This window comes from Propithecus coquereli, unplaced genomic scaffold, assembly GCF_000956105.1.
Source record: "Propithecus coquereli isolate 6110/MARCELLA unplaced genomic scaffold, Pcoq_1.0 Scaffold28, whole genome shotgun sequence".
NCBI lineage: Eukaryota > Metazoa > Chordata > Mammalia > Primates > Indriidae > Propithecus > Propithecus coquereli.
Window position 1 is genome coordinate 6,765,958 of NW_012148396.1, and position 17,366 is coordinate 6,783,323.

The following is a 17,366-nucleotide window of genomic DNA, read 5'->3' on the forward strand; positions in this document are numbered from 1 at the left end:
GTTGAGGCATCTATCAAACCAGTCTTTTCCTTTGTGTGTTTCTAAGGGTTGCAAAGATTTAATAAACCCCATCACTGTTATAAAACAGCAACAATTTGAAATTATAATTTACTCACATAAACAAAAACATAATACAAAAGAACATTGAGGTTTCCAAATAGGTCTTCTTAGATTAGTTTATCTTTTATAAAAGAAATCAAAAGTAATCTAATTTTGTTGGTTTTTTTCTCAATTTATTAGACACCATTACATTATAAACCTATTACCTTTCAAGAGTATTTTATCTCAGACTAAAATACTGTCAAAGTAATGCAAAGTTCAAGTAAGATTTAAAATTAAAATTATCCATATGAAGGCTTCAAGGCTGGTTTCTAAAGAAATGGTTAACAACATACCCTCTCCCTTTAGAAATAGATTTATGACTATACCCTTGTTCCCAACTTTTTCAGGTACACTAATCAACACCACCTTTATTTGCATAAACTTTAATAAATGTCTAGGTTTTATTTCACTCATTTGCTTATCTATCGCACATTAATTGAAAGTCATTTAGCTTCTATGTAATGTTGCCTAGGGCATAAAAGCACAAAGATACAGCTCCTGCCCTCAGGGGAGTTGTAGAACATATGTAAAGACGAACTTGTAAAAGATTTGTAGGAGAAAGGGCAAAACTGCTATGGTAAATATAAAGGATGCTAGAGAAAGGAAACTGTGTCTCTGAAGGGTCAGGGAAATCTTCCTAGGGGAGGAGGCACACGAACTAAGCCTTAAGGATAACTGGTGAAAGAGAGTGGGTGGACTCCATTCAGGTAAGAAATTATAGCAAATACTCTTTACTCTCAGGGGTTTAGCACAATAAAGATTTATTTCTTGCCCACTTCACATCACATATTCCACCTTACCCACAGGTGAGCTGGAGAGAATGGGGCTGTGGTTCAGCTTCATGCACTAACTCAGGAACCAGGCACCTTCCAATTGCTGATTTGTTCTTGGCCTTACTGGTCTCTTCCCTGGATCCTGCCTATTGATAAGTGGTTTTAGAGACTGGATCTGGAAGTGGCATGATTCACTTCTATCCCCATGTAACCATAATGTTTGTACCCTCATAATACCTTGAAACAAACAAACAAAAAAAACCATATGCACATAATAAACAACCTCACATGTAATATCATTTGAACACTTAATCTGGTTACCTTTTAACCTTCATGAAATGTTAGACCTAGATTTCAAATTTAATAAAGGAGGTGAAATGTGAAAAAAAAAAAGAAAAAATAAAAACAAAATTGTCCCAAACTTCCTCCTGTGGCATACCTAGAAACAAAAGCCAAGGAATTGTAGTTTGGTGCTGAGCCAAAGGAAAGAAGGGGTATTGGTTATTGACAAGCACAGGTAGTGCTTCCTACACTTATTGATAACCAGTAGGAATGGATAAGAGGGATCCAAGGAGAGGGGCTAGGGTTTGCAAAATACAGAGGAGAGGACAGCGTTGAATGAGGAAATAGGAGTGACGAAGTGGCTGCAGGGTAACCAGGGCTTGGAAGGTGGCATCACCATGGGCCTCATCGCTGAGCTTAGATTTTACTATGCAGGTATTGGGGGCCTCCTGAAAATGTTTAAGTAGAGAAATGATGTGGTTAAATTTGAATTTATATAAAGGGAAATGTGATGATAACATGGAGGATGGTTTGGAAAAGGATAAAATGAAGTGGCTTGTGACAGACATTATAGAGAAACATAAATGAGGAATATATAATTCTTGTCCGATGGTGCCTCACTCCATATTTTAAAAGACTTGCATTTGTACAAAACCGTGACCTTTAAAAGCGCTGTCCCCACTGATCACCTATTGTCTTCAAGGTAAAAGTGTGAGATAACAAGCATGCATTGCCTTCTTTTCATAGAGAAATAAGTTAATTTTCAGTCCCAGCTACCTGGGAGGCTGAGGCAGGAAGATCGCTTGAGCCCAGGAGTTTGAGGTTGCTGTGAGCTAGGCTGACGCTACGGCACTCCAGCCCAGGCAAGAGAGTGAGATTCTGTCTCAAAAAAAAAAAAGAAAAAAAGAATAACATCTATTGGATGTCGGGCAGGGGGGGAGGAGGGAGGGGGGAGGCAGGTAGGGGGAGGAGAGGATGAGTATATGCATACACAAAGAGTGCAATGCGCACCATCTGAGAGATGGACAAGCTTGAAACTCGGACTTGGGGGGGAGGGGCGCAAGGGCAACATGCGTAACCTAAACATCTGTACCCCCATAATATGCTGAAATAAAAAAATAAAAAATAATAAGTTAATTTTCAATGGGAGTGATAATATTTTGCCTTAGATAGCTCTCTTCAGAGAGGACAGAGAAGAGATTAAACCCAAGTCTTCTTTCTTGCAGCCACCAACTCAAAACAATTTGAAGGACAGAAACTCAGAGATCTGTAAGCCATTTCATGAATGCTTAGCATAGACACGGTAGGTGTTTGCCCTATGAACCTTTGAGGCTTTGGGGAGAAAATCCAGGAGTCCATCTAAGGGTACATAAAATAAATTATTTCTGAGGCAATCAAGAATTTTTTTAGAATTGTCATGACAATTTTCATGAGAATTCTCAATTTCACAATTATCTATCAGTTTTAACCACTTACCAAACAATTAAACCAAAATTACCTTTGGTCACATTGGCCACAAATAAAACAGATGACAAACATAAAGCCACAGTCAGGTCAATGTTAATACATTTCAGACTTTATTTATCAGGAAAGTGAAAAAGTAGGTGGATTTAATCAAGTTAAAAACAGGCAAAAATATATATGTAAGTCAACTAGATAGGCATAATTGTTCCTGGTTTTCTTTGTTTCTCAGAGCATCTGGACAAGATTGTGATGGTTCAGTGTACTTCTTTATGAATGCTCCATAAACCTTAGGGGAAGAGGAGGTGAATTTCTTGCAGCATGTAGGGTACAATCACTGAGAACATTTTTCAAGAATTGTTCCTCTAAGATCAAACACAAACAAAATGGTTGACATGGAAACACTGAAAACACTTCCTTTAAGTAGAAGACTAAGATGAGAAACCTTCTATCCCACCGCTATTTGTTCTTGCTCTAGAGAAAGCAATTAATGAATTTTAAAAGAAAAATAAATGAAGGGTATATTTAAAGAATCAGTAAAACGATTACAATTTGAGGATGGTATATTACTAAAAAAAGCCTCAAGTGAACAATCTAGGAAGCTATTCAAAATACTATAATAATTCAGTGCCAAGAATGTGTAACATTATTACTCAAAAACCCATAGCCTTCACATATACAAGCCATGCTAGTGAGAATATAGAATAGTAAAAAAAGTCTCATTTATGATAGCAAAAAATATTATTTACAAAAACCTAGTAGAAATAAAAAATAATGTTTAAGGAGTCTATGAGGAAAACTGAAAAATGATACTGATGAATACAAAAGAAATCCTGAAAATATGTATGTATATATACTTAAGAATAAGTGCCTGAAATGTTCACATGCTCTCTGGGGCAATCATGGAGGCATAGCCACAAACCTGCTTTCCAGAAGGATTGCTCCAGTCATCTGCAGGGTGCAGTGAGTTAGCAGCTTCTAGGCACACAGCTTCAGGACACTGCAGTGTTTGAAGCCAACCCACACTCTTCCCAAGCAGCCTATGTGAGAAAGGGGAGAGTGAACTAATTATCTACTGCTATATAATAAGTTATCCCAAAATGTAGCAGCTTAACTAAACAAGAAGCAATTATAATTCTAGTGTATGTGAAATTTGAATGTGGGTTAGCTGGGTGGTCTGACTCAGAATTTCTCATGAGGCTGCTGTCAAATATCAGCTCTGGCTGCTGCCATGTGATGATTGACTGGAGCTGGAAGTCCTGCTACCAAAATGGCTTGCCCATATAGCTGCTGGAAGAAGCTTCAGATGTCGGCACCTTGGATCTCTCCTCAGGGCTGCTTGACTGTCTTTACAACATGGTGGCTGGCTTTCCCCTCTATAACCCATCTTTGCTCTGTAAGCTCCCCTTAAACCAAAACTCTCAGTTGTAGCATGTTCTGAGGGCTTTCTACTCAATTCTCCTCCCATCTCCATTGTAGGCTAAAGGCTCTCCTTGTCTATGTTTGCCCACTCCCGTTAGCCTTTCATAGCAAGACCCCTCACCAAACATCTTTCACACATTTTATTTTGTCTGGATTTCTGTTTCCTACAGGACTGAACCAACAAATTCAATAATTTAATTCATTAATATTCCATGATCACAATAAAATATTAGACATGTTTTCTCTAAAACGTATATATACATGAAATAGGAAACAGTAATATATGACAGAAATTTGAAATACACATATATATCTATATTTATCTATGGAGGGTTGTTGAATTTATGCAAGCACAGGAGATAATAGCCAGGGAAAGTCTGATTAAGAACTACAAAGGGAAACCTGCCTGACCAGATAATAATGCATATTATATTATAAAGCTTCAAATAATTAAAACTAGAAATAATCAGACCAAAGAAACAAAATAGAAAAGTAAGAAATTGTTTAAAATAAATATGGAATTTCAGTATATGATAAATTTGAATTCTCTAAAGTGGAAACAATAATTTGTTTTTTTAACAATTGTGTTTGGAAACAAAACAGTAATATTGACAAAATCTAACATGGTACACCAGTAAAATTTCAAATGGACCAAAATTTTACTTTAAAATATGAAATCATGCAAGTACCAAATATAGTGAATTCCCTTTAAAACTTGGAGTAAGAGAGAACTTTCTTACACTAGTTCAAAATGTAGAAGTTATTAAAATTTATAAATTTAATTCCATGTTATAAAAAATGTTAAATGCCAATGGAAAAAATCACCATAAGAAATGTCAAAAGCAAAAGTAAAACTGATAGAAAATATGTTCAACTCAGGTTAAACTGAAGTTCAACCACTGAAGTTATCATCTTGATTTCCAACAATTAGGAAACAATTTTAAAAAACCCAAAGCAGGATAAAGAAACACAAACACGTACATGCTTGCACATGAATTACAAATAGCCAGTTCACACGTGAAACCATGTCCATCTTTCTCTTAACGAGAGAAAAGCAACTTAAAAATACACTGAGATACCCTTTCTCATTTATAAGAATTTTGGTGGCAACACTGTGAGAAAACAAGCCCTTTTCACGCAGCTGATGAGAATGCAAAATGATTTAACCCTGCGGAGGATAAGTGTGCAATATCTGTCAAAATTTTATTTGCATTTGTTCCCGCAATCCCATTACCGTGGCCCTATACGACACAATCATCTGGTTATGCACGTGTGTGTACTGGAGTGTCCATTGCATCAATGCTCATAGACACAAAGCATGACCATCCACCCCAATGCTCCTCTACAAACACTCCGTCAGTTCTTAGTGTGAATCTGTTGAAAACAAACCATTAATACAATACAAAAACAAAATCAAAGTATTCCTCTAGTCTAGGTACTGTTATAGAAAGTATTACAAGATACATCATTAAGTGAAAACAGCAAGGTCTAGTACAGCGCATACAATTTGCTGCTACCTTCGGTGTAAAGATGAAGGGTGTTCAGAACATACACTTACTCATATTTGCTTGTGTTTTCATACAGGACATTGCGAGAACACAAAAGAAACTAATAGACCTAGGCAATTGCACTGGAGGAGAGAGAAACCACAGTGCTGGGGAGAGAAGTGGGAATGAGACTATTTATTCCGCCTGTACCCTCCTTACATTGTTTTGGATTTTTAATCATATAGATGTATTATCCCTTTAAACAGGCAAAATAAATGGGGGGGCGGGAGTCGTTTTTCCTCTGCATCCTTTTCTCAGGTCATATCCATATATTTACATATTCATTAAACAGATATTTATCATTCTCTTAGAGCTCCCGACACTATACAAGATGCTGTGGAATGTATCTATGAAGAGGACATGTACAGATGTTATGAAATATCCCAGTTTTGTAAAACTAACAGTGTTTCCCAATTCTGATACTTTGATTTTCAAGATGCTAAGTATGGTTGTAGGTCTTTAGGACTTTACAAGGGGTCTATCAGGCTACAGGAAGGTAACAAGAGGATTATTTTAGCCAGTATTGCATCTATTGTGGAGTACACTTAGTAATGAAAAAATGGAATTTTTCTAAGCAGAGTAGAGGGAAGCCATTCCATAGTACACTATCAGAGGCAATAACTGCACCTGGCTGGAGGAGGGAGTGAGAAGGCACACAGAGGAGCAGACGTCAGAAGAGAGAAGAGCCTTTAAACCAGGAGGAAAGGGTACAGGGTGTGTTCTAGGCAGAGGCCTGTGCACAGAAACACACACAGGTTTCAAACAACTCTGTGAGTTAGTTGAGCTCTATGAGGTTGTACTGCCGTTCTGTGTTTACCTTCACCTGAAAAGATGAGGGGAAATGAGCCAAGTTTCTAATGATGAAGAGATTTTCCCAACTAGGTTAAGAAGTTTAGAATTATCTTAAAGGAACTAGGAAACTGAACATAAATATTAACCAGGAATGAAATAGAACAATATTGGAGTTTTAGAAAGATAAAATATATATTGCATAGGGAAAAACTCCACCTAAGGAAGAAAATTTAATAAATGTTTTCCAGCATCTAAATATACAAAGCTTCAAAAATAGGAAATTGAATGAGCCTTCTCTGCATTCAAAGGCAAGAAAACAAAAATGCTTACGTGCAACATTCTCAGCTGGCATTCTTCCAGGAGACCTTGCTAAGCTCTTGGTCAATCCACGGTGACTGAGTCCATTCATTCATTGACCTTCCCCTGTGCCACTTTGTGGACCATGCTCGAAAAGTCGCCTCATTTACTTCCAACTGCATCTCCCCCTCTTTAATCAGGGACAAGGCAGCAATTTTAAGAAAATGGAAAACTCTTTCATGTCTAACTTCATGCCTGTGTGAATTTCTTAGAACACTTTTATTGAAGAATTTCATTTGACTGAAAGAGAAAAGATGAGACGTGATAAAATGTGGTGTTGGGATAAGTAAATTGAAACTATTTTATTTTCTATTCCCTTAGCATCCTCCCAGCATTAATAGATCCCTGACCTCAAAAATCGCAGGTCTCGTTACTTTTTTATGCTCATTACTATTGTAAATATTTGTCCATCAATCATACGTATTTGGGGAAGGAACCTTGGAAAAGCTTTCTAATCAGCCTTCACAGCAATATTTTTGTATATGTTAATTTAATTCATTTTTTCCATGTCCTGTGTTGCTATGGGATTTGTATTTTTGGTTTAAAGTGGAAAATCACCATGCATTGCAGACCTACTTTTTTTCAATACTGACACCACCTGTGGTCCTAGCATTTTTTGTGCCAGTTAGTTTAATCTACATTTCCTGGAGCCAAATATTTATGGAGTCTCTCACTGGCATGCACATCTTAAAATGTATTTGGTATCTTATCTGTTGACTGTTGGATAATATTTTAAAGCTTATTTTACTGTTTTATATCTATAAGTGTAATAAAAATTTAGAGATTCAGAAAACAGGGATATAGGAAGGCAAGGAAGGAAGGAAGAAAAATAAATAATTAACCTTACTCTCAAGATATAAAATAACTGCTAACATCTCAGTGGACATACTTACAATATTTGTCGAGGCTGGTGCCTTAATCACAAATGGGAATCTTCAACCATATATCTAAATATTTAAAAGTCATAAATTAAACAATCATATAGGTAATGAAATATATTTTTTCCTCCTACCTTGACAAATATATCTAACTTCTGATCAGGAAGTTCAGGTTCAAACACTAAAATCTCAGGTCCTAGAAGTTTCTCACCTTGACATGGCACTGTGGAGAGGACAGGTGTCTTCCTCTGAACCCTGCACTAGCCATTTCCATGGGGAGGGTGCTGGTGCTTACACAAGTATGTGCCCATTCCACTTCATACAGCCAGCAAAGCTAAGTCCTGTTCATAGCCTCCAAAACAGCTGTATCTAGCTTACTTCCTAGTGGTAATGATTTACATTTGAAAAGATAGATTTGGAAAGGAGGCTAGAACCAATTAACCAGGGACTTCTGGAGTTCTAGGTAACTAAGACATTATGGAGGAGGGAGGATGAGGGCTCCATGTAGGCGCATCCCCTGGGCCCCATAGACACATATGTGGGTAGAGGCAAGATGTGAAGAAAGCTTAGGGAAGGACGCCTCTTTTAGGAGCCTAATGCCTGTTAGGATGGCATACTGGTATACTTTCTTCCAGGTGTTCTAAGCATACATTATTACATAGTTTTGACCATATTAGATGTACAACTCTGTATTTTGCTTTATTAAATATAATTTCTGATAGCATTGCATATTCTATTAAGTTATTTACATGGCTACAAAGACAACTCTCATATATAACACTTTAATTACCCAAACTCCTATTGTAGAAGATTTAAATTATGTACGTTTTTGTCTGGTATACAAAATGTCAATAAAATATATGAAGGGTTCAAGATTTTCCTTCATTTAAAAAATAAATATTCAACATACATTTCAAGTAGTTAACTTTAAGATGGTGTGGGAAGGAAGAAATTGAAATTGAGAAAAGTTTAGATGCTATAGAGAAGCCTGGCTCTGAGAGAGCAGGAATGGAATTGATGGTATTAGGGGAAGAACATGGGGCTTAGATGGGTATTTGGGATGAGTATGAGATTATTTGATGACAATGAAAGACACGACTAAAACTGAAACCTCAATAGGTGTGGGGCTGGAGGAAGGAGGTGATGTGAAATTATTGAGAAGGTAGAATGTGATCAGATCTAGAGAAAGAGTAAAATGAGAAGGAGAAGGAGCCCTGCGCCATTCCACCATCCCAATAGTGGATGAGGAAAGGCAGGTCATGGGTCCTGATGCATTTGAGTATTTGGTCTCAGAAAGTAAAAGGAGTGTCTCAAGTGCAGATACAATTATCAATAAGAAGTTATGTGGTCATTGAATTGTAGTTTTATCTTCTCCATGAATTGGAACTGAAGTCACCAGCTGAGACTGGGGCAGAACCGGGAGATGAGAGGTCTGAAGAATAGTGAGAATATTACAAAAATAAAAATCCACTGTGGAGAATAGGAGAAAATGCTGGCTAAGGAGTCTCCTCTGGGTTATCAGTACATTATCAGGGCCCCATTACTTTGCCATCAAGGTTCAGAGTGGAACAGTGGGCAGACAGGTTGGATTTTCTGCAGTACTACTCAGTAGTCTGGAAGTAGCCATGGACCCTAAAGAGAGTGGGCTCAGTGCAGGGTTAATGATGTGCCAGCCAGTGAAAAAGCAAAACAAAACGACATGGAAGTAAGTAGTTTAGAGTATAGCCAAAGGAAGTTAAACTGATAGACCATTAACGGTGAGCTGCAAGTAAGTGAAGAGAAAGCATTTTATAAACGGAAAAAAAAAAAAAATAGAAATGGAGTTAAGGGCTGAGAAATTTGAACAACATCTCTATTGATGTTCTGAAAGAATCTCATCCCCATCTGTGTTTCTTTATCTCATTTCTGGTCTCCCGACATTTTTTTTTTTTTTCAGTCCCCCATGAGATCCTTTCCCTCTTCAAATTTTATTAAGTTCTTAATCATTTTATAAAATCCCTTTGTGCTTCCTGTCAAGGATTATGTTTTGTCTTCCCCTGAAGACCATGTGTCACCTGCCACCTTAGTAAGTGGATGCTCATCATTCTTCTATTTCCTGTAAGGTGCTCCTTCAAGATGACATATGTGATTTTTTTCCTCTTACAACAGCAAAGACCAAGGCCAAGGTGCTTGCTTTACTTGTAATTCCCCATAAACAAAGGCACTATTTAGAGAAGAAGAATAATGTTAGTGCAATTAAAAACCTATAGTATAAATTAGCTGATTCATCTCTATTAACTCCCCACCTCATGAGAATCGAGTCATCTGGGTAATTATTAAGCCATGAATGTAAATTTAGTTAATGTCCTCATTCTCCACATAATATCTTATACGAAATCACTTCTTGGTCCTTGAAAGTGGTTTTTAAGCAATCTTTGAAGCTTGCAGTGTGGGGATGGCTTAAATATCAGTAAATCACAGGCATGTTTTTATGCATTATTGATTTTCTATTGTCATTTACCACTTCATTATGTTTGGGGAGTTTATTATTTATAATCCCAGCTAAGCAACTCAACAAGGTTGCCACAAATCAACCCAGTGCCTCTCCAACTAGCTGTCACAATTCTTTATGACCAGCCTGGGAGTTTACATGATCATATCACATTCCTAACTTAATTTCAAAGTACACCACAGATACACTACCCAGTAATGTCATAGATACCAAGTACTTCATACTGAATATATGCCTCTAGGTATTACAATAGTGCATTATGAAACTACAGGTGCGAAGATTTTTCTCTATAAGTGGTAAATCCATAAAGGACGTAGGTTGTATTAACCTACATATCTTAGAGGGAGAACATGATTTGTCTTATATAGAAAAAAGTCTTGGGGTTGCTTTGAAATGCTTAATTAAGGGTCCAGAATAGTGAAAAGATCTGGTGATATTAAGCATGAAGAATACATGATCTAAGGGAACATAAAAACTACTCAGACTTATGTAGGATTAACATGGAAAAAAGGCATTAACAATTGTTTTGTAATAAATGAAACCATTATATGCAAGATTTCAGAACATGACCTTTTTAACCAACATAAGCTGGGGAGTTTCTAGTTATTAGAAGCACAAAATGGGTGGCCTTTCTTGTAAGTTTTGGATTGTCTCAAGAATGCTTATACTTAGAATAGACCAAGAATATTCATCTTTTAATACCTATAAACTTAGTAAAGAAAGGTTTCTAATTTTTGTGATGGTTGTTTTTCTGTTTTGGTTGTTGTTTCCCTTATAACTATTGAATGGAATGGGTGTGAGACTTGATAGGAGATAATGACAACTGAGGAAACTTGTGATTATAAAAATGTGGCTAAATAGCAATTAAGACTTTTAAGATTCTTTATTCTATATAAAAGATATAGATCACATAACAAATAGAAGAAAAGAGCTGTATCCCTCAGAATTCAACCAGAGAAGCAGAACCACTTCATACATTTGGGGGGCGGGGCAGAGAGAGGAAAAGAGAGGAAGAGGAGGAGAGAGGCAGAGTAATCTGCTCACTGTCTATCCCCCGTGCTACTCTGAACCTTGATCAAAAGTGTTCCAGAACCCTGACCACAACAGATAACCTGGAACAGATTCCTTAGCCAGCATTTTCTCCCTTTCTCCACAATGGACTTTTTAAAAAATCCATATATTCTCACCAATCATCAGAACGCTCATCTATCCACTGTATCCCAGTCTCAGCTGATGACTTCAGCTCCAATTCACAGAGAAAATAAAACTGCAATTGAGTGATCCCATAACTTCTTATTGAGACTATTGCCTGTGCTCGGGACTCTGCTTTAACCTCCTGAGACCAAATGTCAAAATGCATCTGGATCCATGTCCTGCAATAGATATTAACATAGAGAAGTTTGTCAAAGGGATTTGGGCTTACATAATTGTCAAGCTGGTTAGATAGTCTCTGTAAGGCCGGATCTCTGCATATGATGCTAGAGCTTGAAGAGAACAGGACATAGTGTCAGGAAGAAAATGTAGATATAAAATGGGAGAGAACAAAAGCAGGCTGGAATTCATGAGTATGAGCTGGGATGGACTAAAACCCATACCATTTATCTTTGCCTTTGTCCTAGGTGACATGTGTACCCCGGAGAATCTGTTGTTTCTCACACATACCCAAACACACATACTCCTGACCCAAGATTTGGAGAGGCTCAAGGAGAGCACAGAGGAAGGTAGAGCAGTTGCTGCTTCATATCAATGAGGTGAGTCCGCAGATCAACTATAAAACACGTGGGCTTAACGGAAGGTTGTTGCCTCCTTTCTATCCTCCAAATCTCTCAAGAATTTTCCTTGTGGTCCATATTAAGTGAAACATACAAGAAATAGGTTTCTGCAAAATGTAGGTCAGCCTAGAAAAGTGGACAATTAAAAAAATCACTAAAATGCATATCCCATTGCAAAAAAGAAAAATAATGTTGTGAGGGATAGTTACAATTGTAAGTTACACTCTCATTGTTAGAATTTGGATGGGCCTACACTACTACATGTATCATGAGTAAGAAGATTAGCTTCAAAAATACAAACTCAAAAAACAGATTTAACAGTTTATTTGTCCTTTTTCTCTTTAAAATTGTAGGCACTTAGTCTTCAATTTCTTCTGCAGCCTACATGAAAAGGTTAGCCGGTATAATAGACCTGCTTCAGGCATTTAATCAAAATATTCTCAAATTTGCCTGATAGACCTGCTATTCAAAACCTGGTATTTTATGGCATTCTGAGCCTCTGCCTTTATTCTCAGATTTGAGAACTCTGCCTAAGTTCTCCACTACATCTTGAGCTCCCCTTTCCACACTCTTATCTGTTTTACCAACTCTTCCTTGTATTTTTGCTTCATCATGCATTTCACCGTCCCTTAGTTTGGGTACAATTTGAGGTTTAGGAAGACATTCTTCCCTCACCAGATATATATATATATTTTTTTTTGAGACAGAGTCTCACTCTATTGCCCAAGCTACAATGTCATGGCCTCAGCCTAGCTCACTGCAACCTCAAACTCCTGGGCTCACGTGATATTCCTGCCTCAGTCTCAGGAGTAGCTGAGACTATAGGCCACCATGCCCAGCTAATTTTTTTTTTTTTTAGTCACTCGGCTAATTTCTTTTTTCTATTATTTTTAGTAGAAACGGGGTCTTGCTCTTGCTGGAGCTGGTCTTGAACTCTTGAGCTCAAGGTGATCGTCCCGCCTTGGCCTCTCAGAATGCTAGGATGGCAGATATGAGCCACTGCACCTGGCCTCCCTCACTAGATTAACCAGATCCTTCATCAGCTGTTTTAGACTCTTGACCACTGAGCTAAAGGAGAGAGACCAAGCATTTGCCTTTCCTCCAAATATCACAGTATTTCCTTTGACATGGTAAATCTTCTCTAGTTTTTAACTGTCTTTTGTGTTCTTCACCATGGCTGTTTCACAGTTCTTTTTATATTCATTGATTTATTTAAGAAACGCATTGTGCACGACACAAACACACTGAAGGCACTAAGATGAAATATTCTCACACATTAGATGGGCGGGTGGATAAGTAAATGAATAATTACAAAAACTGTCATCAAGCTAAATATGGGGCTATTGAAGCAAACTCAGAGATGAGTTTAGAAAAAACAGTCAGTGGTGGGACAGAGTCAATGAATCAGAGAAGTCTTCCTAGTGTAGTGCCATTTAGGTTGAGATTGTAATGGGTAAATAATAGTAGCAGTCTTTGCTTGACAAAGGAAAATACATATGCAAATCCTAAAGATAAGAAAAAGGTAGAGATATTTATGATCATGAAGTTGTATCTAGGAGAATAGTTAAAAGCAGTGATAACACTTACAATCTTTGTGCGCTTACTATTAGCCAAGCAATGTTCTAAATCCTTATGTGTATTAACTAATACTGGCCAGAACCTTATGAGCATGTTCTATTATTAATTTCATCATCCTTATATTGCAGGTGAGAAAACTCGGGGACATCAAGTTTTAAAAAGCTTAAAGGGCAGATCTAGGATAGGAATAAATACCTTGACTCTAGAATTCAAGCTGTTAAAAACTGTACCGAACATTCTGTGCCCATGAGCTCAGAGAGGAAGGCAAGTGGGGCTCATTGGAGCCATGAAATCAACAGGCCCTGGAAGCAAATGTCCAAGTAATTGTAAGCTGCAGAAAAATTTGATCAGATTTTTATTTCTACATTTTCTCTTTAGGTCAGAGTATAACAAGTAGAGAAGAATTAAAGACAAGGGACCCAACGAAAAGGGAGGATCTTGAAATTTTAGCAGATAGCAATGTTCGAGATGCAGAAATAAGCCAGTTACTGTGAGAATGACATGGAAGAAAGGATTAAGAGCTGCTTAGGAGAAAGAATGAATAGCATCACTAGAGGCTGAGAAATAAGCAGTAGATGAGAAGACTTGATTTCTCACTCTAGAGACCAAGTGGTACCACTAATCTGTGATATAGGAAAGACAAGAAATGTAGAGCCAAGGAAAGAGCACTAATTCAGTTATGGATGTGTTGACATCAGGATTCCTATATTGTAGGTGAAGCCACATGGAGATATATTGAATATAGTGAAAAATAACACATCGAAAGATCAGGAGTGTGGCTTGATTGAAAAGATGATTTTAGATTAATGAAAGGTTGCAGAAGATGAACATCTTCTAAAAACCACCAATTATTGACCTCATTTTCCTCTGTGACCTTTGCTTTTATGCTACAAATGGAAAATTCTGCCTGATTCTACAGAAACAAGTTTCTGCTCTGCCTATCTCCACCTCATGCAGAGTACAGCCATGACCCATGCCTGCAAACACCGTGCTGTCAAATAAGCATTTCATACACAAATACAGTCTGTCATCTGTTCTCTTGAGAATTAAATGAGAGTGCAGAAGCACTTAGCTAATAAAGTCATAAAAATAATAAGTTCTTATCTTACATAATTCAGTCTGATGTCCCAATTCCCCATGCAGTATGCTCTGACAACCAGGCTGAAGTCACTATTTATGTGGTTATGAAAACATTTCTCTTCATTGATATGATCTGTCTTGTTTTGCACACTTGAGATTTTTTTTTTTTTTCATCTATGGTGGCTTGGCTTAATGAGGAAATCTATCCTCCTTCCTGGTAGGTTTTGGTGTAATTCTTTGTGCTCTGTGACAACTCAGGCAGGGGAGGGCCTGCTATCATATAGGAATTGAGTATATACAGGAAGGAATAGAGTTAACACCTTCATCAAATTTCTGCCATTTGTGGTGTGTCCATGATGTGCCAGCAAATGGCATAATGACTCTGTAGTTATACTACACTATCCTCATAACAACCCCCGTGAAGTGCATGTTCTTTGTTCTCGCAATTTTACCAGTGAGAGGTACAAGGCTCAGAGGGTTTTAGAAATATTATGGTTATAGTAGTGGTATAGCTGGGGTAGACAAAGACACCAAAGCCCTGCTTGTACCTGGGCCATGCAATGCTCCAACAGTGCATTCACTTGGCAACGTCCCTTGGCAGAGACCCGTTACTTGGTGGGCATGTGGGTGTCCAGGTTTTATTCACAAGCTTACCAGTAGGATAATTAGACTTATTTAAACTCATCCCTAGTGAATCTTGGATCTATTTTCATATTTCCCACACTAGCTTCATAGAGGGTGCCCTAAACTGGCTGACTGAAAATATTTAAGAATCCATACTTAAAAAGCATGGAAGTAAAGTATTAATAACTTCAAAATTTTGACATAGGACTTCTTCCCTATTAGGAAAGTGATATGCTCAACCCCATGAGTGGCAATCAAACAACTATTATGTCACTTGTGACTTAGTGCAATTTGAAAGGGATACGTCTTTGATTTCCGTACGAAGTTGTGTGAGTTTGCTGATAGGCTCCCTAAAAGAAACTACCGAGAGAGAAGAATCTGTTTATTATTCATGTGTGTCTTTTCAATTCACTTGAGCCCATTTTATATTACCAGATTCTCAGACTTTAGTTAATGACCTGGTAGCATATTCCTAATGTGATCTTTCAGGGTAATTAATCTCTGTATTTTTCCTACAACAGTGGTCTGATATGAAAAGTTGATTTTGGTGTGTTTTAAAAGTAGAAAAGGTTAAAGGCACAAACTGTAAATCATCTACAAAAGATAAAAAACTGAGCAATGCTGTAGTTAAGAATGCTGTATTGGGTCTGAGTATCTCTTTGCACCTCAGAAGTTTGGATATTTTTTATTCCTGTTCAGATAGCTGTGTTTTGCCATCATTAGATATTATTAGTAGTAAAACTAGTGGTAGTAATGACAATAATAATAATGGCACAATAAAGAAAGGATCAACATGTAATTATAAGAGACCTGATACAGACTATTATCTGAAATTAACTGCCCCTGGGGCCTCAAGCAATTTAGCAAGGCTACTGTTGACATTGGAAATTCAACCTTTTTACTAGTGATTGACACCCTGGTTTTAGATAGTGTAATATTTATAGATTCTATTACAAATTGTATTACCTCAATTCTCCAAGAGACAGGAGACAAGAAGTAAGTCCTCTGTAGTTTTACAGTGCAGTGGAAAATAAGAAACCCTATTGTATGTATCCTCCATTCTGAAAGGAAGTAGGTCCCTAGCCCTCATTGTTCCGTTTCTGTGTGCTGTGTCATTGAGGTGGTTTGTCCATCTCTAGGATTTATCCCAACCACTAGAGGGCATGGGAATAAAAAAGCTACCCTTTAAATCTCCAATTTTAAAAATTCTTGAGAACTTAGCCCAAATCCCCCCCCAAAACCTTCCATAATAAGCCAATACACATTACCTCCGTATTTTCTCAAAACCGTTTGTATTAATTATCTGTTGTTGTATGCATCACTCAGGGTTCACTCAGAGAAGGAGAGCAGTGGGATATATTAATATTTTTTTTAAAAAGCACAAGAAATGAGCTTCCACAATCGTTGATCATACAGTTTCTATATGGTTATGTCTCTGTGCCTGATGTTGGATTTTTAAGTCCATGGAGCAAGAATTCAAGGGGGAATATCAGGAGCAGGATTAACTCCACAAGCATGAGCTAGAATTCCAAAAGGGCAACCGGAAATCTCTGTCTGTTTTTGTTGTCTCTGACCCTGGTGATGTGGGTACCCTACAAAAGTGAGGGCCTTTTGTCACAGAGCTAAATACACACATCTGATGCAGGAATCTTAAAAACTAAAGGAGAATCCAAAGAACAGAAAGAAATTGTAGGTTCAGAAGCTGCTTCATGCCAACGAGGTGTGTCATCAGATCAGGAACAGTGTGTTTCAGTTATAAAATTGTTAATGTCTTTCTTCTGCCTTCCTAATTCTTCAAGAATCTCCATTGTGCCCCATTCTAACAGGAAACACAAAGGGATGGGAATTCTGTAAAAGGTAGGTCAATCTGGCCAGGTTGACACACTACATAGCCATCCCACTGTATAAAGAAAGCTCTCTAAAACTCAGTAGCTTAAAATTATAAAACAGTAATAGTAAATAAAACTGCTGTCATTGCTCATGATTCTATGGGTTAGTGGACAATTCTAGTCTGGGATAGCTGGGCTGGAGCTGAGTGGCCTGGATGCCCTTACATGTCTTGGGTCCATGCTGGAATGGCTGCCAGATGGGGCTTGAAACAAACACCCACAAGAATTCTTGAACTTTACTGTGAACATTATAGTTGATAGTGGTATTTGTACAGTGAATCTGAAGGATAGAGAGAATGATTAAATCTACTGATGCCC